The sequence below is a fragment of the Tachypleus tridentatus genome, chromosome 2, assembly GCF_004210375.1.
Source record: "Tachypleus tridentatus isolate NWPU-2018 chromosome 2, ASM421037v1, whole genome shotgun sequence".
In the NCBI taxonomy this organism is placed as follows: Eukaryota; Metazoa; Arthropoda; class Merostomata; order Xiphosura; family Limulidae; genus Tachypleus; species Tachypleus tridentatus.
The window spans coordinates 23,665,532-23,692,780 of NC_134826.1; the positions used below are offsets into that span (position 1 = coordinate 23,665,532).

The 27,249-nt window shown below is 36.0% G+C and overlaps 1 protein-coding gene across 1 annotated transcript in view; it reads left to right on the forward strand.

The window, feature by feature from the left end:
* Nucleotides 1-27,249, forward strand: part of LOC143239548 (glutamate decarboxylase-like) — an 88,366-nt gene that overhangs the window by 27,642 nt on the left and 33,475 nt on the right. The window lies entirely within an intron of this gene.

A 27,249-nucleotide genomic window follows, 5' to 3' on the forward strand; every position in this document is an offset into this window, starting at 1 on the left:
AACTTGAATATCGGTTCTAGCAACTTTGGTATAAGGTCTACTTACTTGAATATAGGATATGCAACTTGAGTATGAGTGGATATATGATCTAGTAAATTGGGTATAAGTCTGTATTGTTAGTTTTAGGTATGTTAGTAAGATATCACAAAATTTATGTTATTAATTTTGTTTGATTGTTGGAAATAACTGGTAAGGTGAAACTATATTTGAGCCAATATTTGTTACCAATTAGTCGTACGGAATCTTTACATGTTGGTATGGATAGGTAAGAAGGTATTGTCAAACAGAAGTCACATGGTGTTTATTAAATCCATGGTCCACAGTTGTGTGTTATGCTGAGATGGCATCATGGCCACACCGTATGGTATACCGAATGGTGTAAAATCCGTTTACAATTGTTTGAGGTCTTAGAATTATTTCATGGTCCCACTACCAGGTGTGTGTTTTATCTTAGTAAAGCCACTTCGAGCTATTTCTTAAATCCATCGAGAGAAGTCGAATACCTGATTTTAGTGTTATAAATCGGGAGGTCCCACTACGTGGTGTCAACAACATCGCTCTAAACCATATTTATGCAGTTTTGAACGAGTAACTACAATATTTAGGTTGTCTTTCACGAGGGCAAATTTCTAATACTGTAATGTTTACGTTGCTTTCACGAGGACAACTTGGTCTATCACTGCAATGTTTACGTTGTTTTCCATAAGAACAGTGTGTTGTGTGTTTTCTTATAGCAAAGCCACATCGGGTTATCTGCTCAGCCCACCGAGGGGAATCGAACCCCTCCACAAGAACATATTAGTGCGTCACTAAAAAGCTTACTTTGTCTTTCACAAAAAAAAAAACCTAATCAGCGTAATACAGTATTCCAGAAGTGTACACTTACTACGCACAGGTACACCTAATACAGTGTTACTGAAACTTTTGTCATCCATGTCCCCTTTAATTAATATAGTTTCTTGCGTGCCCCTGTTTTTAAAATGAGTGAAAGGGTAAAAGGTAACGAACTGAAATACATGGATAAAATGTTCTATGTGTTGTGCTAATTACTTATTATTTTCTTTATTAAAAAATATATTAAAACGCTTAATTTTGCATTATTGCACCATTTCCTTTAACCTAATCGCTCGCGCGCCCACAAAGAAATCATTTCTGTCCCCGTCATCCATTCAGAGAAACGCTGACCTAATCCCTTGTTTTAAGTCACACATGGAGTCGCTGAATATTATATAACAACAGTAAAATAGGCGTTATTTTAAAGTCACTTGTTAATAGAATCAAGACTCTTAACATATTAAAAAGTTTGCTTTGTTTGTAAAATCGATGCGTTCATTTTTTGTTTTCTTTTCTGGAAGAACATGAGGAGACCCCAACTAACAGATAGTTGTGTTTTCTACAAAAGTATGGCAGTGGGAGAGATTTAATAACTACAGGAGAGCAAGAGACACTGGACGCTGTCACTGACATGGGCCACAGACAGAGTTATTTATGAGCCAATTACTTCTCATTCAGCTGCCAGTCAACTTGAGCTGCGTCATTTATCTCTCGGCATCTTCAACTAAGCCTCTCGTTTGTTGCTTCTAATAACAGCACGCTAGCTCAGCGGAGACAAATATGATGTTCTACGTGATTCACATTATACGTGAAACTGTGTGATTAGCCCCATCTTTAACGGTGGAAGGAAGAGAACAGTGAGGAATTAATAAAAGCACTAATATGTTTCTATTACCACTCCAGTGCTTATAAGCTATTGAAGATACACCAAACTTAGGAAGTGTCAATGCAACAGAAACTTATAAAATGCTCATTTAAACATGAGTAGACTTATTAATATATAGAGTAAATCTGTCGGATAGAGCCCTGCATGTTCCTATGGTTTCAGTTCACACGTCCTACTTTTAATAACTTGATTCATTTACCATTTGAAACCAATGGAAGAAAACTGCTTCATTTGGGGATCATATTAATATTAATGCATTGTCTCGTTTGTATTTAAAATTAGAATGTGAAATATAATTTAAAACCGAAGAAGTTATAATACCTTTAAAGATGGTGTTATTAAGTTTAATGTCCTACTGTAATTATAAATTAATCATCATTTAATCGTAAACATCAAATCGAACTAAAAGAAATATTGAACGTTTTAATCGTTATAACTTTATTTAAAACTAACTAATGACAAATGTTTTGTAGTAAATACGTCAACACTTTAGCTTGTGGCGACAAAACCATTTCTATCTTTACAATTAGGCGTTGAGACGTGGCACCCGTGCTGTTTATATTAATAGAAGCTGTGATTAAGACAATTAATTATCTTTTATCTTTAGATTATTTAATAAAAACTTGTTTGGAACAGCAGTTATTATCGCTTGGCTGCAAAGTTAACTTTCCCGTATTATTTAACTGATTGATTTCGCTAACAGAATTCACCAAGCAAGAGAGAGGAGGGCCTGGGATGTCATCATCAGCTGATGACGTCATCTGATCTGACAGTAACAGTCTGAATTGACGTGGAAAACTTAAGGTTATAAATGGCCCGGTTATCGACGGGAAATTCATGCGTAGTTAGTACTGTTAATACCTAATTTTTTAGCTATCCAGAACTATCATATGCATAATATGTTGTAGTTTTAAACTTCTGTGTGCTTCGTAGTTAAATTATATCAACAGCAAGTCATAGTAATTTAATCTTACAGTTAACTGTATACGAACCAAAACCCTCATCTTCAAACTATATTTATTATTACAACTGGCAGCCTTTTATAATACTTAGGTACTATTGTGCAATCAGATTTTTCTTATACCTTTTGTTCTGATTTTTTTTCAGTTCAAATCAATTGAATTGTCATTCCGAAAGTTTCTCGTGTTTTTAAATCGAGTGTGAAACAGAACACAAAGCTGAGTTAAGCTATCCTGCAGTAACATTGTGAAAACAAGTTTGTATTATGCCAATGGTTAGACTAAGGCATAAAGGACTAGGTTTTAGACGAATGCATTTTTCCTTCTTTTCGTTTTTTTTTTAATCCTGTATTTTTTTTTTTTACGTTTTATACTATATGAAACAATTCGTTTAGGCTTATAGACAGTAGATGGTGCGTTAGGATGTTGCGTGGAATATGTGATCACGTGAATAACTCAGTGGTTAATAGTTTAGTCCTCTTATTATAGGCCCAGCATGGCCAGGTGGTTAAGGAATTCGACTCGTAATTTGAGGGTCGCGAGTTCGACGGTCACATCAAACATGCTCGCCCTCTCAACCGTGGGGGCGTTATAGCGTGACACTCAATCCCATTATTCGTTGGTAAAAGAGTAGTTCAAGAGTTGGCGGTAAGTGGTGATTTCTAGGTGCTTTCCCTCTATTCTTACACTGCTAAATTATAGACGGCTAGCGCAGATAGCCCTCGAGTAGCTTTGCGTGAAATTCAAACCAAACCTCTTATTATGGCTAATTTAATATTTAGCTGTGCTTATAATACAGACAGTTCTGTTTGTTACATAGAATTATATACTAGAAATTCCGCTTACTCTAACATGTAGCAAAATTAAGCCTAGAATTTTAGGAATTTCAGGTTATTTTTCATACTTTGTCTCCTCTTTATTGCTATCTAAGAGTTTTTGTATTCACCCGAAAGGTTAAACCTGACTTTATTAACTAATTTGAACCTTGAGGATGACGTAAGTCTTCAGCCCAAATATGACTAAAAATATTCATTACGAAAATAATCTCTAAACTTTTATAAATACCAAAAGGTGAAAACCAGTGGAACTACTTACTAGGAAATATTTGCATTTCTTGACTAAAATGTCTCAAACTTTTTCTGTTCCTTACGTATAAGACACATCTTCCCTCCTCATTGGATCAACGGTAAGTCCTAAGGCTTATAACACTAAAAACTGGGTTTTGATACCCATAGTGGGCACAACACATATTCCGTTGTGTAGCTTTGTGACAAATAATAAGATTGGGATAAGTCGATTTATGATCGATTCACTGACCTCAGAGTGTAAAAGGTCACCGGCCAACATGATATTCTTAGAGTTTTCACTCATTTACAAAATTCATGTTTTGAATAGAAATACGTCTCATAAGTTTTAGTGTTTGGCCGTAAATATTTGTTGGTTTGTTTGTTTTTGGTTACACGAGGGCTATCTGCCTCAAATTTAGTAGTGTAAGACAAGAGGGAAGGCAGCTAGACATCACCACCCACCGCCAACTCTTGTGCTGCTCTCTTACCAACAAATAGTGGGATTGACCGCACGTTATAACGCCCCCACGGCTGAGAGGGTGAACATGTTTGGTGTAACGGGGATTCGAACCCGCGACTCTCAGATTACGAATCGAACGCCTTAACCCACCTGTCCATGTTGGTCCTACCGTAAGTGCCTTCCGTATAAGGTTATAAAAGGTGAAATGTTAAAGTTTTAGCAGCTATAATAGACATTTTATTTTAATTGTTTTGAAAGATTAATGTCCCTCCATCAGAAAGCAATCGCGTCATTAAAGGCTGAATTACAAAAAAAAAGTGTAAGTGAACAATATTAGTTATTTTCACCTAAAATAAACAGAAAGGGAAAACAAACATATTTTTATACTATGCGTGATGAGAAGAAACAATGAAGTTCATTAATATTTTAAACGTATATCAGAAATTTTACATCGGATTTTGTTCAAATTGACCCTAAAGTGTCGATAAACAGTGCTATGAAACTTAATGTTTGAATAAGCAAATTACGTCAATCAACTTACAGTTTAGGATACACTTAAAACTGGTTCATATAGGCTTAACTATATCCTTTAATCAACCAGGCTTATATTTAACGAAATGATATTTCAATGAAAACACGTGTTAACAGTTGGTTGAAACCAGTTACACGAACTTATGGTTTCCGACACTTAAAACTAAGTAATTAGTTGGGTTACCTGTTTCCAACTAAATCCTAAAGGAGTAAAACATTATAATTCTGAAATAAGAAGATACCTATTATGAGTTTGATATTTTTGACGTCTTTCGCTCTCACTTTGTATACAACCGTATCACACATTATTCACTACATTCAGACCTAATTTGAAGCTACTACAGAACTTACAACGCGAGGATATGAAACAAAATATAATTAAAATTAAGGATCTTGGTTTTTGTATAGCGTGAATAAGTACACTTGGGTCTTTGTTACAGTATAGGATAAAACTGGTACAGTTGCACATTACAACGGTTTGGAAGTATAACAATTTCAAGCAAATATTTTATTACGTAAGTATTCTACGCATATAAATGACTTAAATATTAACAATTAAATTTTTATTATTATGGAAGCAGCGGTACTTTGATATCTCGTGACACGTACGCCATTAAAACTTTTATTTGAGCTCTTATGTTCTGAAATGTCGTTTTCCAAGCGCTACAAAAGTTTTACAACAAAATTTACGAAACCATTAACGTTCCAAACTGATCTGTTTTTATATATTTCTGATTGTTGCTAAGCAGAGACTCGCAGACTAATTAAATGTACTGAAATACACACCAGTATAAATTTTTTGCACTTCGGTACTTTCTCTGTCTTCCCAGTGACTCAGCTACGAACACACGTCTCTTATTGTTTATAATCCAACACGTGATATCTTGATCGTTGAGGCGGAATAAGCAGAAAATAATTAGTGCCATAAGCTCGCGGAACTAAACAGTATTTGTGTTTTACTGAGAAGCATTTTTTTTGTCAACAAATATCTAGGTCATTATAAAACAATAGGTGTGAGGTTTGGTTAGTTAAGGGTTAATAATAGCGAAGTTAGGGTATTAAGTATTGTTCTAGAGAATTTCAACAAGTGTCTAAGTCATTATAAAACGATAAGTGCTAGGTTTGGTTGGTTAATAACAGCAAAGTTTTGTTATCAAGCGTTATCCTTGTAAATCTCCCAAAGTACTCATAACACCGATAGGAAACACGTGTAAGATTATAAACGTATTATAATCAGTTGGAGTTATGAAAGAAATAGATATAGGTAGGCACAGGAAATACTGTACAAGTTTAAAATTAAGATATTTCCGTTTGTTACAAAGCTTAAAGTAAAAATTATTGCTTTTTACAAAAATAACGCTTTTTTTGGGATATGCTCTTCCCGTATATTTCAAAGGATATGATGTCATCACGTAATGACACCACTATCAATTGTTTTCAGTTTCTGATTGTCTGTTTTGAATTTCGCGCAAAGCTACACGAGGGCTATCTGCGCTAGCCGTCTCTGATTTAGCAGTGTAACACTAGAGGGAAGTCAGCTGGCCATCACCATCCAACGCCAAATATTGGACTACTTTTTACCAACAAATAATAAGATTGATCGTAACATTATGACACCCCCACGGCTGAAAGAGCAAGTATGTTTGGTGTGACGGAGATTCAAACCCGCGACCCTCGAATTACGAGTCGAGTGTTTTAACCATCTGACCATGCAGGGAATTTCAGTTCTTGAAAGGAATGGCAGTGTCAGAATGTTGTTTTGTTTGTTTGTTTGTTTGTTTTGGAATTTCGCACAAAGCTACTCGAGGGCTATCTGTGCTCGCCGTCCCTAATTTAGCAGTGTAAGACTAGAGTGAAGGCAGCTAGTCATCACCACCCACCGCCAACTCTTGGGCTACTCTTTTACCAACGAATAGTGGGATTGACCGTCACTTTATACACCCCCACGGCTGGGAGGGCGAGCATGTTTAGCACGACGCGGGCGCGAACCCGCGACCCTCGGATTACGAGTCGCACGCCTTACGCGCTTGGCCATGCCAGGCCACAGAATGTTGTCATCATGTTGTACAAATTGAGACTTGTTTAGTTTACTCAACTGGTATTCGATCCAGAATAAATTTGTGCCGTTCTCATACAGGGACCGCAAGTAGGTAACGACCCTATGTGCCTTCCAGGTATGGATGGATAACCTTTTTATAACATCATACAAGAGAAATCTCAAAACATATACTGCTTTAAAGCTAAGATAAAACAACATTAATAACACACGCATGTGAAATTCTTTAAGAGTTATCAAATTATTGTGTTATAAAAAGTTTTAATAGTAAAAATATAAAGTTGAATTTCAACTTTTATCATAGAAATAACAAGAGGGCGCTTCTTCTTAGCGCCCATCTTTCTTTGATCGTTTTATAACTTTCTCTTGTCAAGTGGGAATCGTAACCTCAAAATTAATTTTTTCAGGCTTTTTGTTTCGTGACGTGAATAGTATCTTCTGTCACAGTAATATAATAGTATCCTCATCGCTGTAATAACAGTATCTTCATCTCTGTAATAGTAAAGTGTCAGTGTTCTGTAGCTTGAAGACAAGCAGGCGGCTATCATTTTCCACATCCCTTACGGCTGCTTGCAGGCTAATTGCTAGTACAAGCGGCGCCATCTGTCACTGGCCTGGGAGCATTGATTTCCAAGGATTCAACAGCACAAGTGGGTCGACATAGATAACAGTTAGCAACACTAACTGCTTCAATGCTTCCGAGGTCTAATAGCGTGTCTACAAGAGGCTATCCAGTCCACTGGCTATCCGGATTGGAACTCAAAGCATTTGGCTGCTATCATACGGACGGTTGATTGGTTTAATACCAGACATTCTTTCGTTCCAGGGTCTCTTAGTTTAGATTAACAAACCATTTTTCTGTATACAGTACCAAAAAAAATCTTATTTTAAGTACGTTGTTCTTTTCTTGTCTGTTTCCTACTAGGCATTCGGCTGCGTCATTCACGTATTCTCTGTACCGTACCTAATAACCCCCATTCATCTACCCTTCCATTCTATGTACCGTAGCTAATAACCTCCACCCACCCCACCTTTCCATTTACTAAGGATTTCCTGGAATGAGTTCCTGCCTTAGAGACATTTGCTGTTTTTATTATATGTACATATATATTTTCTGAAGAATTTCTATTTGGTCCAAAATCTAAGGAAATTAAAAACCATGTAACTAGCTAGGAGCATGTTGTATTAACAAAGTGTTAGGCTGAACAGTTGGTGAGTTCACTGTAACGTTATTTCTGTAATTATTTAACTTATTTGTTACTCATGTAAAAAAACATTCGGGTTACTGAGACGTGTCAGAGTGTATTAAATCGTTTTGGGTGTTTTTGTGATTGTGTTATTTACAGCTTTGTTTTACACCAAGAAACACGTAACGTACATTCAATTCTCGGATTGAACTGTACGTTTGACTTTATACATTACAATGAAATATATAGAAATTTAGTCATAAACAGTGAAGACACCAGCGGGCCAAGTCTAAAGCACCACTTTCATCTAGATATATTGCATTTAAGGGATGGTGTATTAATGTGATTATGTTTGCGATACAAAAACGTTTGTTAAGTGTGTGTATTCTTTTGTTATGCGACTCAGTAATTTTAAAGTAATCGTTACAATACTAAAACAAATAGCTTAAATCGCGTGCTGTCTGGTGTGATGCAGTGCAGATCTGATATAACTATTATGATGGTCATTAAACGAATTTCAAAATCACCTTAGTGTCTTATTACCCACAAACCTAAATATAGGGCTTCTCTGTAAGACACAGTTGTCTTACAAAGTAAACATTTATACAGGGGCAGTTTTAACACATGGTGACTTTTTTCATCTCTGTGTCAATATTGACAACTGATACTGTGATTAAGTTTTATAGGAACTACACCACTACTGCTAAACATATAAAACACACTTCAAAGTTATCAATGTTTACAGAAAAACGGAATATAACGCTGCATATGTTGCAGGAAGTAAGCAGAACAACTAAAAATACCGAAAACCTTTACTTTATTTAACTTCAGCAAATACACATAAGATACACCAGAGTTAGTAAATGTTTACTGATTTTTATTAGATCAGATATATTTCTAGTCATTTTTAAACAGGTACAATTAAGGAACCAGGGATACGTAAGAGAAACATTCATCGTACGTCTCATAAGGAACCAGGGATGCGTAAGAGAAACATTCATTGTACGTCTCATAAGCCTTCTTAAGTTAAGTTCATTAATTTCACTCAATATTCGCATTTCAGTGATGTCGAGAAACCCACTTGTTGAGAAATTTATATGCAAAAAACGGCTCGTTTGGGTTGAGAAAATATTTTACATAGAAGAGCGAACAACGTTTCGACCTTCTTCGGTCATCGTCAGGTTCACAAAGAAAGAGGTAACTGACCGGAAGCTGACCACATGTTTGAAAGGGGTTGTGTAACTGAGTGTCGGAATGTAGAGGGCGGTGTTAGATGTTTGAATATATAATTTTATTTATTTTATTATTTTAATACAGGTATAAAGGCGTTCCTTTATATTGGTTTATTTTGGGTTTGAGTTGTTGTATAAGTAAGGCTTCTTTAATTTTGCGTTTGTTTATGTTTGTTTCTTTATTTAGAATTTGAGTGTTTTCTATGGTTATGTTATGTTTATTTGACTTGCAGTGTTCGAAAACGTGTGGTGACTTTTTATGTTCTTTGAATCTGGTTTCCATTTTGCCACTTGTTTCTCCAATATAGAAGTTGTGGCAGTTATCACATTGTATTTTATAAATAATGTTAGTGTGGTGTTTGTCAGTGTAGTTTTTACATAGTATAGACCTCAGTTTTGTGCCTGGTTTTGAATAAATTTGGTATTAACTGGAATGTCATATTTTGTTACTAATTTTTGCCAAATGTTGGTTATTTGTTTCCTGATGTCAGGAATATATGGTATGCAGCAGTATATGGTTTCGTGATTTTTTGATTCGTGAGATATATTTACTTTAGTTGGTTGATTTTGCTTTCTGTCTAGGAGTGTGCGTATAATGTTTTCTACGGTTTGTGAAGGAAACTTATTGATGTTGATGAAGTATTGTTTTATTTTGTCTAATTCATCGTTAATTTTATCTGGTGAGCATAGTTTTATGGCTGTGTTTATTTGGTTTCTTAGTATGTTGAGTTTTTGTTTTGTTTCATGTGCTGAGTCCCAAGGAATGTATAGTCCAGTATGGGTGATTTTTTGGTGAATTTCTGTTTTAAATTGTGTGTTGGTTCTTGTAATTTTGAGGTTCAGAAATGATATTTGATTGCTTTCTTCCTGTTCACATGTGAAGTTAATGTTGGGATGTGTAGAATTAATGCGATTAAAAAAATTAATTATGTGTTCTGTAGATTTGAATCCCGCAACCGTGTCATCTACATATCTGTACCAGTATAGTGGTGGATGTAATGCTGTGTTAATTGCATGTGTTTCAAACAAATGGTCTAAGCATGGGCAACCCAGTATCACCAGTTCCAGCCAATATTTTTATGACACAAGTTGAAATACAAGCAAGTAACACAGCATTACATCCACCACTATACTGGTACAGATATGTAGATGACATATCTACATTTTTAAAATGTAAATTAAAATTTTTAGTATGTTTGAAGAAGCTACATAGATTAGCCACACAAAAACAATGAAGACAATCTACAAGGTTATCGTTATTGCTGTATACAGATCGTCCACACACAAACAACGAAGACAATCTACAAGGTTATCGTTATTGTTGTATACAGATCTTCCACACACAAACAATGAAGACAATCTACAAGGTTATCGTTATTGTTGTATACAGATCGTCCACACACAAACAATTAAGACAATCTACAAGGTTATCGTTATTGCTGTATACAGATCGTCCACACACAAACAACGAAGACAATCTACAAGGTTATCGTTATTGTTGTATAGAGATCATCCACACACAAACAACGAAGACAATCTACATAATGTTCATTCTATATTTTAGTCTGTCTGAAATTTCAAAAGCGATAAAAATACAGATCATAATTTTTTATTTCTACTTAAGCAAATAAAACAATAAAACACACACACTACACAATGGGCTACTTTTACTGTACCAACCACGAGTATCGAAACTAGGTTTTGAGTATTATAAACCTTCAAACTTACTTCTTAGCCACTGGAGAGGATGGCACACACACATATTCTAACAGCTTATTGGTTATGTCAGACGGAACGCATAAACATACACACTTTGAAATAGATGTTATGAGAAATAGAAATAACTCAAATTTAGTTCTTAAAAAAACTAAGCAGTAAGTTCGTTTTGTTTTCTGAATTTCGCGCAAAGCTACTCAAGGGCTATCTGTACTAGCCATTCCTAATTATGCAGTGTAAGACTAGAGGGAAGGCAGCTAGTCATCACCATCCACCGCCAACTCTTGGGCTACTCTTTTACCAACAAATAGCGAGATTGACCGTCACATTATAACGCCCCCACGGCTGAAAGGGCGAGCATGTTTGGTGTGACGGGGATTCGAATCTGTGACCCTCAGATAACGAGTCGAACGCCTTAACCCACCTGGCCATGCCGGGCCTAAGAGCAGTAAGAGAAGTCCAGGTGTAATTTGTACGTTAATACCAAATGTTGCTATGAAAAGTAAGTAAACCTTAGAATTAAAGAGCTTATTTTTGTAGTTGAAGTTTAAACATGAACTTATTAATATGTCCTCGTCACTTCTCTACGTTGAGTGTAATAAGAAATGACTTACAATGAAATAAATCTTTATTTATTCTACATTACTATGAAAGCATAAGTCAACCTCAGCTGAATGCTTAACGTCACGGTAAACTTGTTTCAAGCATGTCTTCTCCGTAGTAAAATTAGTCCATTCAGTCCACTGTGATTAATTTTTGATCCCTCTCTCCCTTATGAAAATCCATCATATTGTAAATGGACTCTTGAGGGTAGAAGTTTAATTTAATTGTAAATCTAGTCCATCCACACCCGTTGTGGGCAATGATTGCTAATTTCTCTGATGTACGGTTAAAAAAACATCTTGTTAAAACATAACTTCGTATGTGTTACAATGATCTCATCTTGGAATGCGATGAGCTTATGAAATATTAGGTTATTTTGTTATTATTTTCTGTTCCTTTTTTTTGCAACTTTGTGTGCTTTCAGGCATGCTTCAAGAAAAAACTATAATAACTCAATGTGAGACTATTGGTCACTAGATAATTATATCTAAGTAACTTGTCGTGTCCCGGTATTTGAAGACTAATAAAATACCATATGTTTGTTATTATAGTTCCACAAAATCTATTTAGAAACGTAAAAAAATCTGGAAATACTTTTGTGTGCGGTTAATTGTGTTACGTATCATTCTGTTTATTAATATAGAAAAACCAAGGTAGAGTCACATCAAATTGCCATATAATAAATACAAGGATTTGAGTACAATGTGTCAAAGCCATCTTAAGCGTGTAAATTAGTTATTAACTGACACAAACAGTAGATATAAAGTTACGATGGAACGACATGTCTTAGAACTACATTTTGGAACTTTGTAAGTAATATGGCACCACCAAAAACAGATCGCTTTTGGGAAGAGTATGTAACATCTCTTTCCGACACCAAACATTCACACACTTAGATCGTATAAATTGTTTATATCGGAATTTTAGGTCTTCCAAGATTGGAATTTCCCTTGTAGTTAATGACATTGGGAAACTAAGGAATATGGATCAACTCGAGGATGCCGGACTGCTCAGAATGAGACCTATAGCAAGCAGTCTCCAAATTATTGTAATCAAGTTATGGTATCTACTAACAAATGAAAAGCGATTCCTTTCATGTGTTGTTACTTCTACGACATATGTGTTCATTTGTGGTATACTTCAAGCAGTTAAAAATCAAAGGGGTAACAAACTTTTCCATACTAAGATACAGTAATCAAGTTGAAGGACTCCTGGATGTCTGTGAGACCGGACTGTTGATACGGGACCCGACGTGGACAGGTGACTAGGATGCTCGACTCGTAATCTGAGGGTTGCGAATTCAAATCCCAGTCACATCAAAGATGCTCGCTCTTTCAGCCGTGGGGTCGTTATATGTGATAGTCAATCCCACTATTCGTTGGTAAAAGAGTAGCCCAAAAGTTGTCGGTGGGTGGTGGTGACTTGCTGCCTCCCTTCTAGTATTACATTGCTAAATTAGAGATGCCTAGTACACATAGCCCTCGTGTAACTTTGCGTGGTCCTCCAGTGGCACAGTGGTATGTCTGCGGACTTACATACTAAAAACTGAGTTTCGATACCCGTGGTGGGCAGAGCACATATAACTCATTGTGTAGCTTTGTGCTTAATTCTTAACAAACAAACGAAAACTTTGGGCGAAATTCAAAAAACAACCAACAAACAAAAACTGTTAAAAAGGAAGCTAGGAAGCCGTCGTTCTCGTACGGTAAATAGAAAGCGCACAGTAAAGGGTGATGCGATTTAAAAATGACCGACTTATATCGTAATCTTTTCCAATAGACTCTACATAGCAATGTAATTGTAAACACTCCCTGTCGTCAGATAGAGCATAACTGAACGTGGCGACATGAATTACAACGACGTTGTGAAGCTCCAAAATGGTATTAATATAACGTAGCCATTCTGTGTATTTTGTTGCATCAGTACATCAATGTTTTCCATACTTGTGACCTTTGCACTCTTTTTGTTGAGAAAAATAACTTCTTCGATAAATCTGAGATAAATATCCCCCGCTAGTACAGCGATAAGTTTACGAATTTACAACGTTATAATCAGGGGTTCGATTCCCCTTGGTGGGCTCAGCAGATAGCCCCATGTAGCTTTGCTATAAGAAAACACACAAACATACAGTAAGATAAATATTAGTTAGTACTCTATTAGAACAAAGTAAAAGAAAACAATTTTGGCACAAAAAGTTAAAAAAAAAACATTTCTCGATGCAGCTGAACTCACACGAGTGAAAATTACAAATCTAACGCTTTATTAATATATTCTGCTATTTTGCCGAAATTGGACCTATAAATATAAACTGATGGCATAATTTATTTATCTTAACGAATCAGCATTTTGTGCCTTCGTGGATTTAAAATATTTCATGGGACGTCATACTCGTGCTTTCACTCTTAACTACTTTTATCATCCACTTTTTTTTTGTTAATGAACGACGACATTTTGTAGATTATCTTCGGAGAATAATCCGAGATTACTTGTACACCTGGTGACAAATGATGTCTTTCTTCTAACTTACAGTGCGTTCGAGTGACTTGAATGGTAAACGCGAGGATACTAAAGACATCTCTAGGGAATTAACCTGATCCCACGAGCAAAATATCGGGGCTAACAGATGTCGCCCGTCTGACTGTTTATTTTCTTTTTTTGGATCGTACAAGTGCATCTCATGATTTACAATTTTTCTGGAACTGACTTTTCGTTTGCCTTTATCTCAAGGGTAAAGCGCCATCCTTGTCAGAAAATAAAACCTAAGTAAATCAGAACAAAATCTGAAATATATTTCGGTTTAAATATAATTATATTTCATGAAACAGGTTAGAGAAAGTTGTAAGAACTTTCCTGGTAAGAGTGGTAAGACCAGTAAAACTAAAGTACATATAAATATATATATAATATAGATTGTTAGATTTTTTAACAAAACGAATTCAATGATTTATGAAACTAAAATGGAATGTTAGAGAAAATTGTTTATATGTTTGAATTTCGCGAGAAGCTACACGAGGCTGTCTGCGCTAGCCGTACCTAATTTAGCAGTGTAAGACTAGAGGGAAAGCAGCTTGTTATCACCACCCACCGCCAACTGTTGGGCTACTCTTTTACCAACGAATAGTGGGATTGACTGTAACATTATAACACCCCCACAGCTGAAATGGCGATCAAGTTTGTAACGACGGGGATTCGAATCTCCGACCTTCGGATTACGAGTCGAGTGCCTTAACCACCTGGCCATGCCGGGCTTTTCAGATAAAATAACCTGAAATAACATTTAGGTTATATTTTCTATTGATAAACTAACTAACATATATTACACCACTATTAACAGTACACGCTTATACGATCATGACCAAGTGTATTAAGGCGTGCGACTACTTATCTGAGGGTCGCGGGTTCGCATCCCCGTCGCGCCAAACATGCTCGCCCTTTCAGCCGTGGGGGCGTTATAATGTGCAATCAATCCCGCTATTCGTTGGTACAAGAGTAGTCCAAGAGTTGGCGGTGGGTGGTGAAGACTAGCTGCCTTCTCTCTAGTTTTACACTACTGAATTAGGGACGGCTAGCACAGATAGCCCTCGAGTAACTTTGTGCGAAATTCAAAAACAAACAAACAATCATACGATCGTAAAGAAATTTAGCTTATATTGTTTCTATGTATTGCTTTATTCTTACTGTCATACACATGTGTACTGTATAAATAGCTATCCTTTGATAAAGTGTCCCTCTGTGGGACAGCGGTAAGTCTACGGATTTACAACGCTAAAATAAGGAGTTCGATTCCCCTCGAAGGACACAGGAGATAGCTCGATGTGGCTTTGCTATAAGAAACACACACACACCTTTGATAAAGTACATCCCTTATAAACTTTGGTATAGGGCTCTGTTTCGAAACCTGTCGACCCCGTGATAAAGCTATGGATTTGGAGCCTGGGCTCGAATCTATACGATAACACACTATATCTTCCTCCCTTCACTTTCAACTGAGGTAGCGTTATAGAAATAACAGTACAGACCCTTAGTAGAAACGATTAGTTGTAGGGAGCTATTGACTGACTATCTTCTCTCTGGTCAGAAGTTCAAAATTAGGGATACGAAAGCAGATATCCTTTGTGCTTCTGTGATAAATACAAATTTAAAACGTGTAATATTCAGGAAGTTTCACGAAACATTAGATAATTTCAAACGCTGAAATAGCCTTTCATCTTTTAGTTGAAGACATTTATCAAAACAGCACTAAATTAGGCAGAGTAACAAACAAACGGAATGAGAGAGTCTGTGTTTCTGTTGGATATAAACGAAAAGTAAAACAAAACAATATACTTATGATTTAGGACTACAGCTGATATTTGTATCACGTTATTCACATTGTATTTATTTAAGTGGGAAGAGTCCCTTTGTTTGTTTTAAATTTCCCGCAAAGCTACACAAGGGCTATCTGCGCTAGCCATCCCTAATTTAGCATCGTAAGACTAGAGGGAAGGCAACTAGTCATCACCACCCACTGTCAATTCTTGGGCTACTCCTTTAACAACGAATAGCAGGATTGGCCGTCACAGTATAACGCCCCCACGGCTGAAAAGGAAAGTATATCTGAGGTGACGGGGATTCAAACCCACGATCCGAATACTACGAGTGAAGTGTTTCTAACCACCTGACCAAAGCGGACCAGAGAATATTAGCTTGTTGCATTATATTTGTAATAAAAAAAATCTAATTAATTATTCTAAGCAAAACGAAGCAACCAATCATAAACGAGGATTCGTCAACAAGGCTTTGGACAAAAATTGAAGAAACTTTGTATTCTAATAGTCCAAGTATATGATCAAAGTGATTGCAGTTGTTGAGAACCATTTTAAATGGTAAGCTACAATGAAAAAATATTAACTTCTTCTGATCATTTTTCAATGCTCCAGGGCGTTCAAACGTGACGCATATATTTGCTGCTTTTATACCGTTTACATGTACTGCGTCGGGTAACTGGGTTAGATAATTTATCATTCAAATTATAACAATCGTATATTAAAAACTAAAATCGTTGAAATGGCTTGATCAACTTGTATCAGAGATTTTTCTTTAAATTCTTGAAAGCCTAACTGACGAGTCATAAAAGAAGGAATGACTTACTACACAGATATTTTTTTTCCTTTATTTACGTTTTAAAAGAGTCAAACATTCCATCTGAGAACAAAATATAATTCTGAAATAAGTTCAGGTTACGCAAAAATTAACCATTATGCAAATCTTCAAAATGTTAGCGCATTAGCTGAACACAATCCACAAAGACTACAAAGTCATAAGGAGCAACTTTGCGACGTGAAAGAACGAAACTTGAAATTCTGAATGCCGTGAATTTACGAAAAACCGATCCATACGCATTGTATTATACACCATGCAAGTGACAAAAAAAATTCGATTGGAATAGGTGGCCGCAAAAATGACAAGAAACGCAACTTTAAAAGCAAGTGTTGTAGAGAGCTAGTTAAACATACGAAGAGAAAGAAAACAGTTTCGTCTAGAAGCAAGATGCACGTAACATTAAACCATTTTGAAGAAAAAATGTTTAGAAACATCGCATTGTTTTTATTATTGTGTTGCATTAGAGAGTCTTCTGATTATATGCAATATGCAAGAGTTTGGACCAAAAATATAGATGTAATTTGTTTACTAGAAATAATGTAAACTGCTCTCACCTATTAAGTTATTACGGAAGTTGAGTACTCTGTTGCTGTTCAAGTCGCCATGTTCGGTCATGTTCTGTCTGACGACCGTGGATCTTGACAATAACCATGCGTAGTAGTCTTCGTTGCAGACGAATATACAACTATCATGTTCAAAATACACCCTTTCATTATAAATGCTTTCCATCTTTTGTCGGGCTTAACTGATGAACATGAAATAATACAAGTTGTTAACAGAGGAATAAAAGTTGCATTACTGTGGGATTAATTCAACATAGATATATATTAACCAAAACATAAACAACCAACTCTAAATAATTTCATAAGGCTTAAAGTAAGTTGAGTTCTCGATATAGAAATAAGCGAATGTGGTAGGAAACTGTTCGGGTTTTGTTTATTAGCATAATATTTTATTTATCAGAGAAATAAAGAATCAATAAGCCATTCTATTAAAGGTTCGTCGGTTCACAGAATGAAAATATTACTAAGTTACCCACTGGTCTTTGAGATCTTCACGTCTATGGAACTTCCACGTTTAATCGAGCTTTGCCAGTTAGTTCAGCCAACGCTTTGTGTGAATTAATATCCATTATAAGTAAGGCCCGGCATGATCAAGCGCGTTAAGGCGTGCGACTCGTAATCCGAGGGTCGCGGGTTCGCATCCTCGTCGCGCCAAACATGCTCGCCCTTTCAGCCGTGGGGGCGTTACAATGTGACGGTCAATCCCACTATTCGGTGGTTAAAGAGTAGCCCAAGAGTTGGCGGTGGGTGGTGATGACTAGCTGCCTTCCCTCTAGTCTAACACTGCTAAATTAGGGACGGCGAGCACAGATAGCCCTCGAGTAGCTTTGTGCGGAATTCATAAACAAACAATAAACAAACAAACCATTATAAGTGCAGTGTTATTACGTCTTTCAGGTGAAAGACATTTTAAATTGTAGATCTTACCATCTTGATGAAAATATACCAATTTATTTTGCAAAACAGGTGAAACTTAAAATAAGTCTTCCTGCTATAAAAGCCACAAATCAGTTTTAAAATATGACATAAACGCTTTTTAAAGTTACTAATATCCAATATTCTTTCAGTTACAGTAATAACATAGTATCATTAAAGTAGGCTACTTTCTGATTATCCATTAACTGAAGACTTATGAAACAAATCAGTGTGATGAGCTAAGTGTTTATTGATTAAACCTAATGAATGTTTATGAAATCGTGAATCTCTGCACTCTTATCTAACTCCATGTTTTATTCATTAAAAATAAGTAGTTGCCCACTTTTTAGGGGTTTCACATGTTGTTTATAGACACGTCTCAGAAGAAAAAATAATTTTTGCCTGAAATTTGTTAACTATATAATCAATACTACGCCCGTTTTACAAAGTATCGTTTTTACATAAATTACCTGAAAACAGCCTAAAGGGGGCCTCTAAAACTCAGGAAGGGTGTGGTATGTTTCTAGATCTCTGAAATCAAACGCTGAACATACATATTTTTTCTTTAAATGACTAATTAGACTAAAGTAGTACTTACTAGGATGTTCCGGAAGGACTTTACTACATAGTTTTAGTATGTTATATCAAATGATTGTGAAGCATCACTATGACGTCACAGTCCATGTCGTCAAGCTGAATCATGCGCTGTCTGACGAACATGCATGTTTAAATTATTTTTGTCAAGTTGTTTTAATTGTAAATGAATTCTTGCTCAGAGCACACCCGTCCTCCCTGAATACTTCATACAGTCCTTTTGAAAACGACAACTTTTAAGTGACTGTTTGAACAGTCACATTACACAAAAATAATAGGGTCTGCACTGTGTCTAGCGACTTGAGTGGTATTTGTTTGTATGGAATATCATCGATACTCGTTTAATTTTCATTCTCCAGCTATTTGAGATATACGACAATTAAAAGGACATGCATTGAAAGCAACTCGTGTGACCTTTCCAGGTGAAATAACATTTTTTCATTATGTTATATATCGTTGCCTGGAAAACATGGATGTGTTTGTCTATCTGAGTTACGTACCCATTTATTCTCGTCTGTTATAGGATGTCATACCTTAACAGACACAGCTAGAGTACGACTTGTTGCAGATCCTTTTCAAGATGGTCCTGATGCCTTATGTTGATCCATATTCTTTTGTTTGTGAGTTCCATTAAGTACAAGGGTTATTTTATATCTGACATATCTTTAAGATCTGAATGTATTAACAAATTTTGTGGGAAAGGGTTGTTACATATCCTTTCTAAAGAACCATAAAGTGTCGATGGTAAACACCAAATAATATCATGATGAAATTGATATGCATGCAGTTAAACACGACTTTATATCTATTGTATTCGTCGCTCGAGTTATTGATTTGCATAGTGAAAAACATTTTAATATAACGTACTCAACCCTGTACGCATATGCAAAAATCAAGCTGATTGGAGTTTTTAATATCCTGCATTACTTGTGATTTAATACATCTCTCTCACAACAATAATTTATGAATCATTACTGGCGTTATTCTTTTCTGTGCCTGAACTTCGACTAGTTGTGTACAATGTAATATCACGTATGATTTCTATAAGCTTAATATGAAACCCGAGAGAGGGATTAGGTTAGTGCTGGATACACCGGTGTTATTTATACGCGGCGAAGCCGAAAGTTTCAGGGCTAAGCCACGCTCCACTTGCCACCACACTGTGTTCACATATCTCTCCAACGTTTCAGTGCTCTATGTGTGAACCAGTCAGCTGCTAGTAAAGAGCATTTTGATGTAGGTCCCGGGATTTCTCTGCCTGTTGCTACTGCTGGCTCGTCATGTAGCGTGACATATTGACTATGCCTAACGGGGAGGAACACAAGATTTTACTGTTTATTGACGAAACCTGAAAGTAATGATACACAGAAAGTGAAAGCGAAGAATTTGATATTGGAAGCAACTATTATAGTGAATACAGAAGTGAAAGAAACCTGTGAAAGTCAGAAGGTATGCATAATTTGTCGGGAAGTTGAACGAAGTTGGAAAGGAAAAAATATACCAGTTTACGAAGCTCGGAAAAAATGCGACAATTAAAGGATGCGTCAATAATACAGAATGTTACTAGAAATTAGAAAATGTAACCTAGAATGACTACACTTCAGCTTGGAGAGCTAAAAGGACGGTAGAAACCAGTCATTAAAGGATGCGTCAATAACACAGAATGTTACTAGAAATTAGAAAATGTAACCTAGAATGACTACACTTCAGCTTGGAGAGCTAAAAGGACGGTAGAAACCACTCAGGGAACTTAACAGTCATTTGAAAAGTGACAAAACGTGTATTAGTTTGAGTTTGGTTACGAGTTGTTTTAATGTGAAAGCAAATAAAAAGTAAAAATTATTTGTTTGACCCGGAGCGTGAGAACGACCTCTCAGAAGATAAAAAAGAACGTGGCGCCACACAAAACGTGAGGGAAGTCATTTAGTGACGACGTCACCAGCTCGAATGAAAGACAGTCGATTCGGAAGTAAGGATTAGCAGGACACCTTTTCATGATGAGTGATTTCTTGAATTACGGAATAAATAATGAATTACTTTGTAGCCAAAACAAGCGGTGAAGACGGCAGTTTGCGTTATAAAAATAATTTAGTTATATACGACAACTTGGGTAGTTTATGGTAAGAAACTTTCAGAACCAGGGAAGATGGAGGACTGGAAACTCTGTAGTACAAGATGATTGATGGATAAAATCGATCGTTCGTTCCCTACTAGAATATTAAAACAACCCGTAAAAACCAATAGCATGCTGCACCGACTTAAAGTGAGCCATACTTCTCTGCACGTCTAAAAGCAAGAAACTGTTATTGATTATTAAATCTATACTTCTAAACATATCACGTGACAGTAAGCTATGACATGAAGTAATAAGTTACGAAAGTAACAAAATAATTGTTAATAATTAGCACGATGTTAATTACTATTTCGTAATTGATTTAAATTTATCTAAAAGTTTGTCGAAATTGTCTGATATATGATAGTTTGTTTTTTTGAATTATAGCGCCCCCCACGGTTGAAAGATGAACATGTTTGGTGTGACGGGAATTTGAACCTGCGCTTCATACATTGCGATTCAAGCGCCCTAACCACGTGGACGTGAAAGTATTTTATTTGACATCACGAAGATATTACTGTTAAAATAAAATAATATTTCATACGGTTAGCGATGTAATTTTGCGGATTTTTCACAAGACTTAGACCTTTCCTTTCAATTAAGAATTCTTACTTTTACGTTTCTCAAATATTCCCGATAGTGTATTCAGTCGGTTAGAGAGGTACCATAAAAATAACTGAATAATATGTTTGTTTCTTCTCCACTCATGTTTTTACCGAAGTGTTCGAATATGATAACACAGCAACAGAAGACAAAGTGCTTTGATAGCCAAACCTTTATCAGTAAGTACGAAATAAAAAGGTACATGATTTCCTTTCGCTTACTGATGCGTGGTAGCATTGGAGCATCTTCACTTCTGTTAGCATGTGATTTTCTTTTCATGCTATTTGTTGAAGAGGGTGTGTGTGCTTTTTTTCTTATAGCAAAGCCACATTAGGCTATCTGCTGAGTTCACCGAGGGGAATCAAACCCCTGATTTTTAGCGTTGTAACTCCGTAGATTTACCGCTTTAACAAGGAGAAACGCGTTGAAGAGTAAGACAGATCAGTTTGATTTATTTGTTTTGAATATCGCGCAAAGCTACATTACGGCTATCTGTGCTAGTCCTCCCTAATTTTGGAGCGTAAGACTAGAGGGAAGGCAGCTAGTCGTCACTACTCTTGGGATACTGTTTTACCAACGAATAGTGGGATTGACCGTCACATTATAACGCCCCCACGGCTGAAAGGGCGAACTTGTTTGGTGTGAAGGCGTTATAATGTGACAGTAAGTCCCACTATTCGTCGGTAAAAGAATAGCCCAAGAGTTGGCGGTGGGTGGTGATTTCCTCTAGTCTCACACTGCAAAATTAGGGACGGCTAGCGCGACATTCAAAAACAAATAGAGAATTAATACTAACAATTTGCGTTTAAACGTGCTTATATTTATTGGACTTTCCACTGCAGTTCTCCCACATAGCATTGAAATATAACAACATTTCACTCTTGACGTTTGGTTACTTCTGTATTCATAAGTATATTAATTTACTTATTTCGGACTTAAAGCTTCTTGTTAAATACTAATTTAGTCCAAACAAAGGAGAGAGATAATGATTTTTAATGTTTGAAATCAGATTGTACTACCTATCTTCCGAATCTAAACACGATCTTTCAACAAACTAGTATTTATACCTCATAAGAGAATGACAAGTTCTGCCTTAGGGTATTTGTCACCGGTAACGTTAAGCCTTTTATCACGTTAAGATATTTCTTGTTGCTCTTACTTAAATGTTACAACCAATACATGACAGGCGAGGCCAGGCCAGTTAAAAAAAAAATTGGATAAGTTGTACAAACATTTTTTAAAAAGATAAAGTTACCTAATAAATATAGTTACAAATCCAAATTACGTTGAAAATCTAAATTTGTTCCAGAAAATAGAAGGGTGTTTCATTTATAGGCAGACATTTTATATAGAGCTCTGAGTGATACAACAATATTAGGTGGCCAGAAGGTTAGGACGCTCGACTCACACTCTTGGGGTCTCGGGTTCGAATCCTGTTCACTGAAAATCCATGTATTTTCAGGCGTGGGGCGTTACAACGTGAAGGTTAATCCTCTTATTTGTTGGTTAAAAACAGCCCAATAATTGGCAGAGGGTGGTATTGATTATCTGTTTTCTATCCAATCTATCACTATTAAATTAGCGACGGCTAGCACAGATAGCTCTCATGTAGCTTTGCTCGAAATTCAAAAACAAACAAACTGAAACTTGTGTCATATAGAAAATGGGTTACCGTTCTCTTCGTCTGAAGTGGATGAAGGATAATTTACATAAAGAAAAACTATCTTTTTTAGGGTTAAGAATCTAAAATGAGTATTCAAGTAATTAGTGAACTAGTCTGAGAGTAAACTGATAATGTAGATTAGTGTTGACGGTTGGAAAACAGTATATTGGAACAAAGGGAAACTCTGTTGACAAAATCAAGGTAGAAAATATTGGTTTTATATTTAAAATATTTTACATAAGTTAGTCGTAATATATCACTCTACTGTAGTTATTATTCTAAACACAACTAAATAAATAACAGTTCTGGACTTCCTGTTTCCATATGTTTAGCTAGTTTCCTGAGTAACGACCTCTGCTGGGTTATATTTGCAACTCCTTCCCTGACGAGCACACCAAAAATTATCTATTAAATATCCTACTAAAGAATGTGTGATTGCCCACATTGTTACTTGGCACGTGAAGACAGAACGCGTACGTTTACCGTATGCTTCCGTGCATGTGCAGCTGTCTGACAGCTGATTGGACGTTGTGTTGCAGAGGGCGATATTTCGTATAACTGGTGTGACGGAAGGAACGGAGCATGAAGAAATATGGTGTTTGGTACAACTTGAAACGTCACATACGAAATAGATTACATATAAAAGACAATAAGGAAATGCACAGCAGTGTAACTACATGCCTTCTTTTATACCACGTGTGGCCGCACAGAACTGGTAGCTCATATGATTTGATTTCGGTTTTAAGAGTTCCTAAAACGTTTGTATAAACTAAATGTTATTTTCTGCAAGATGTTTAAAATAAACCGAGACATAGACTTTTGTAGCTGTGTACATTTAAAAATACCCTAAAGGAAAACAAGACTGCACATGTCGGATGGCTTGTCTTTCTTTGAATTGTATTTTACTAAGCTCTAGTGTATGTACCATTGTGGGCATGAAAATATATTTGTGAGATTCCTGCAATAAGTAGCAAATTAAAACTAAAAATCAGTGTTTTCTCTACTTTATGATATTTTCTCGTATGAATATAAATTTACGTAAATCAATAATAGTGGTCATGGATTTTAAAACAGCACGTTACGATACCATTGTTAATACAGTTAAGTGGGTCAGTTTGTATATTGGTTCTAAAAATAACTATGAGGCTACTATTAACACAATTGAGTGAATCAATATATGTAGTGGCTCTAGTTACAAGCATGAGGCCACTGTTAATACAGCTGAGTGTGTCAATTAGTGCAGTGACTCTAGAAACGATCATGAAACCACTGTTATCATATTCAGTGAACCAGTGTTTACAGTGGTTGTACTAAAAAGCAGGAAATTACCTTCACACAGTGAGATAGTTAGTATAGTGATTTTAGAGACATTCATGAAACTGCTGTTAACACAAGTGACTATTCAGCTTGCATAGGGGTTCTAAAAATAAACAAGGGGCAATTGAATCAGTTAGTATAGTGGCTCTAGTAGCAAGTATGGCACCATTTTTAACACTTTTGAGTGAGTCAGCTAGTATAGTGGCCCTAGTAGCAAGTATGAGACTATTGTTAACACATTTGAATGAGTCAGTTAGTATAGTGGCTCTAGTAGCAAGTATGGCACCATTTTTAACACTTTTGATGAATCAGCTAGTATAGTGGCTCCAGTAGCAAGTATGAGACCATTGTTAACACATTTGAATGAGTCAGCTAGTATAGTGGCTCCAGTAGCAAGTATGAGACCATTGTCAACGCACTTGAGTGAGTCAGCTAGTATAGCGGCTTTAGTAGCAAGTATGAGACCATTGTCAACGCACTTGAGTGAGTCAGCTAGTGTAGTGGCTCTAGTAGCAAGTATGAGACTATTGTTAACACATTTGAATGAGTCAGTTAGTATAGTGGCTCTAGCAGCAAGTATGAGACTATTGTCAACGCACTTGAGTGAGTCAGCTAGTATAGCGGCTCTAGTAGCAAGTATGAGACCATTGTCAACGCACTTGAGTGAGTCAGCTAGTATAGCGGCTCTAGTAGCAAGTATGAGACCATTGTCAACGCACTTGAGTGAGTCAGCTTGTGTAGTGGCTCTAGTAGCAAGTATGAGACTATTGTTAACATAATATAATGAGTCAATACCAGAAACATAAATATTATGACTTTTTTTTTAAGCATTAGTTCCTCGTTAAGTTTCACAAAGTGACTAAAGAAATAAAACATGTTTATACTGTTAGCGAATCTTTATTAACGTAAGGAACCGTTTTAACATTTGTTTATTTCCATGGGTCAACTGAAGCTAGTACCTCTCTCTAAGTTTTCCGTAAATACCTTACCAGCTCAGCTAAAACAAGACAACAGATTTGTTTTTTCAGGAAGGATGTTATAATTTCAAAAGTCAGTTCTCACATCAAAGTTAGTTTTGAAAAAATAGTTTATTAGAAAGAGTTTAAATGCATCCAATCGAATCTTTCGTGGATAATTTGGGTTAGATTGTTTAATCGTATTTTAAAGTTTGTGTTTAAACTGTCATTCGTAAGTATTCACGTGCCTATGGAAATTTGATATTGAACTGTTTAGTATTAAAACTTTCTCGTGAAACTTTGCATCGACTGTTTCACTTATACTAGGATTAACAAATTTTACACATATTGTGAACACAGTTGACACTATATTCACTCGTAAGAGTGATCGATTTTAATGGAAAGAAAAATGAAAATTTATGCAGTTAACGAGAACTGAATATCAGTTCCTTGTAGTGAGCTTGAACAGAAGCATCTGGTTTGGTTTGTTTTGAATTTTGCCCAAAGCTACACGAGAGCTATCTGCGCTATCCATCCCTAATTTAGCAGTGTAAAATTAGAGAGAAGGTAGCTAGCTACTAATCACCACCCACTGCAAACTCTTGAGCTACTCTTTTACCACCGAACAGTGGGATTGACAGTCACATTATAACACCTCCACGCCCGAAAGAGCGAGCATGTTTAGTGCGACGGGAATTCGAACCCGCAACCCTCAGATTACGAGTCGAACATCTTAACCCACCTGGCCATGCTCGGTACTAAAAGTATCTAAATTTTCATGATTAGGGTTAAAAATAGGCTCGATGCAATTATCATAAGGCTACGTTTTTCTGAAAAAGATATATGAACATGTCATTTAGAACGACATATATTTGTGAAAATAATGAGGATTGGTTAATCTCTAAAAGTCCCTCACATAACGAAACATTGTGAAAAACTGTTGCTGTAAGTTATAAAATTCTCACACGACATAACTTGCAGGAAGTTATCTTCAGGTTATATAAGACGGTATCTGAATAAAGCTATTTTCAGGTTGTTATAAGTAATATTGTGAAAATACTCAAATAACGTAATCTGAAGAAGTCTGTCTAGAAGTTGTTATAAGTATCTTGAAAGCTGGTAATGTAGCGTATTTTGAGGTTTTCACAGGTATGTAATATTTAGGAAGCGATAACGTAGTGTAAACTGGATGAAGCTGTCTTAAAGTTGCTATACAAAATATCTAGAGAAAATGTCATCAAATGTACCCGGGAGCCAGTAAAGCTATCTTTAAATTGCTATATTTAAAAGTCACTCGAATTCAGTGTTCACATAAATAAATAAATAAATAATTTCCATTTATATGCAAAAACGGCTCGTTTAGAAGACCTAGCCAGGAGACTTGTGATACTTTCTACAGAGAACAAAAACAAGGAAACAACCAACAGAAAGAAGACAACTTAGATAATTTTATTGACATCCAACAGCCAAACTTCCCAGGTAAAATTACAAATTTATATTTTCCAGAAACACCTAAAAACAACATCTTAAACGATTTTTTCAAAGAATTTTCTCACAAAACCATCAACATAATTTCACAAAACAGAAAACTAAAAAACAACCTCACAAAAAGAGACATTAATTCCATTAAAAACCTAAAACAAGACAAAAACATAAAAATTCTAAAAGTAGATAAAGGTAATGCTATAGTCATAATGAACACGAATGAATACATCCAAAAAATGATTTGTTTGTTTGTTTGGGAATTTCGCACAAAGCTACTCGAGGGCTATCTGTGCTAGCCGTCCCTAATTTAGCAGTGTAAGACTAGAGGGAAGGCAGCTAGTCATCACCACCCACCGCAAACTCTTGG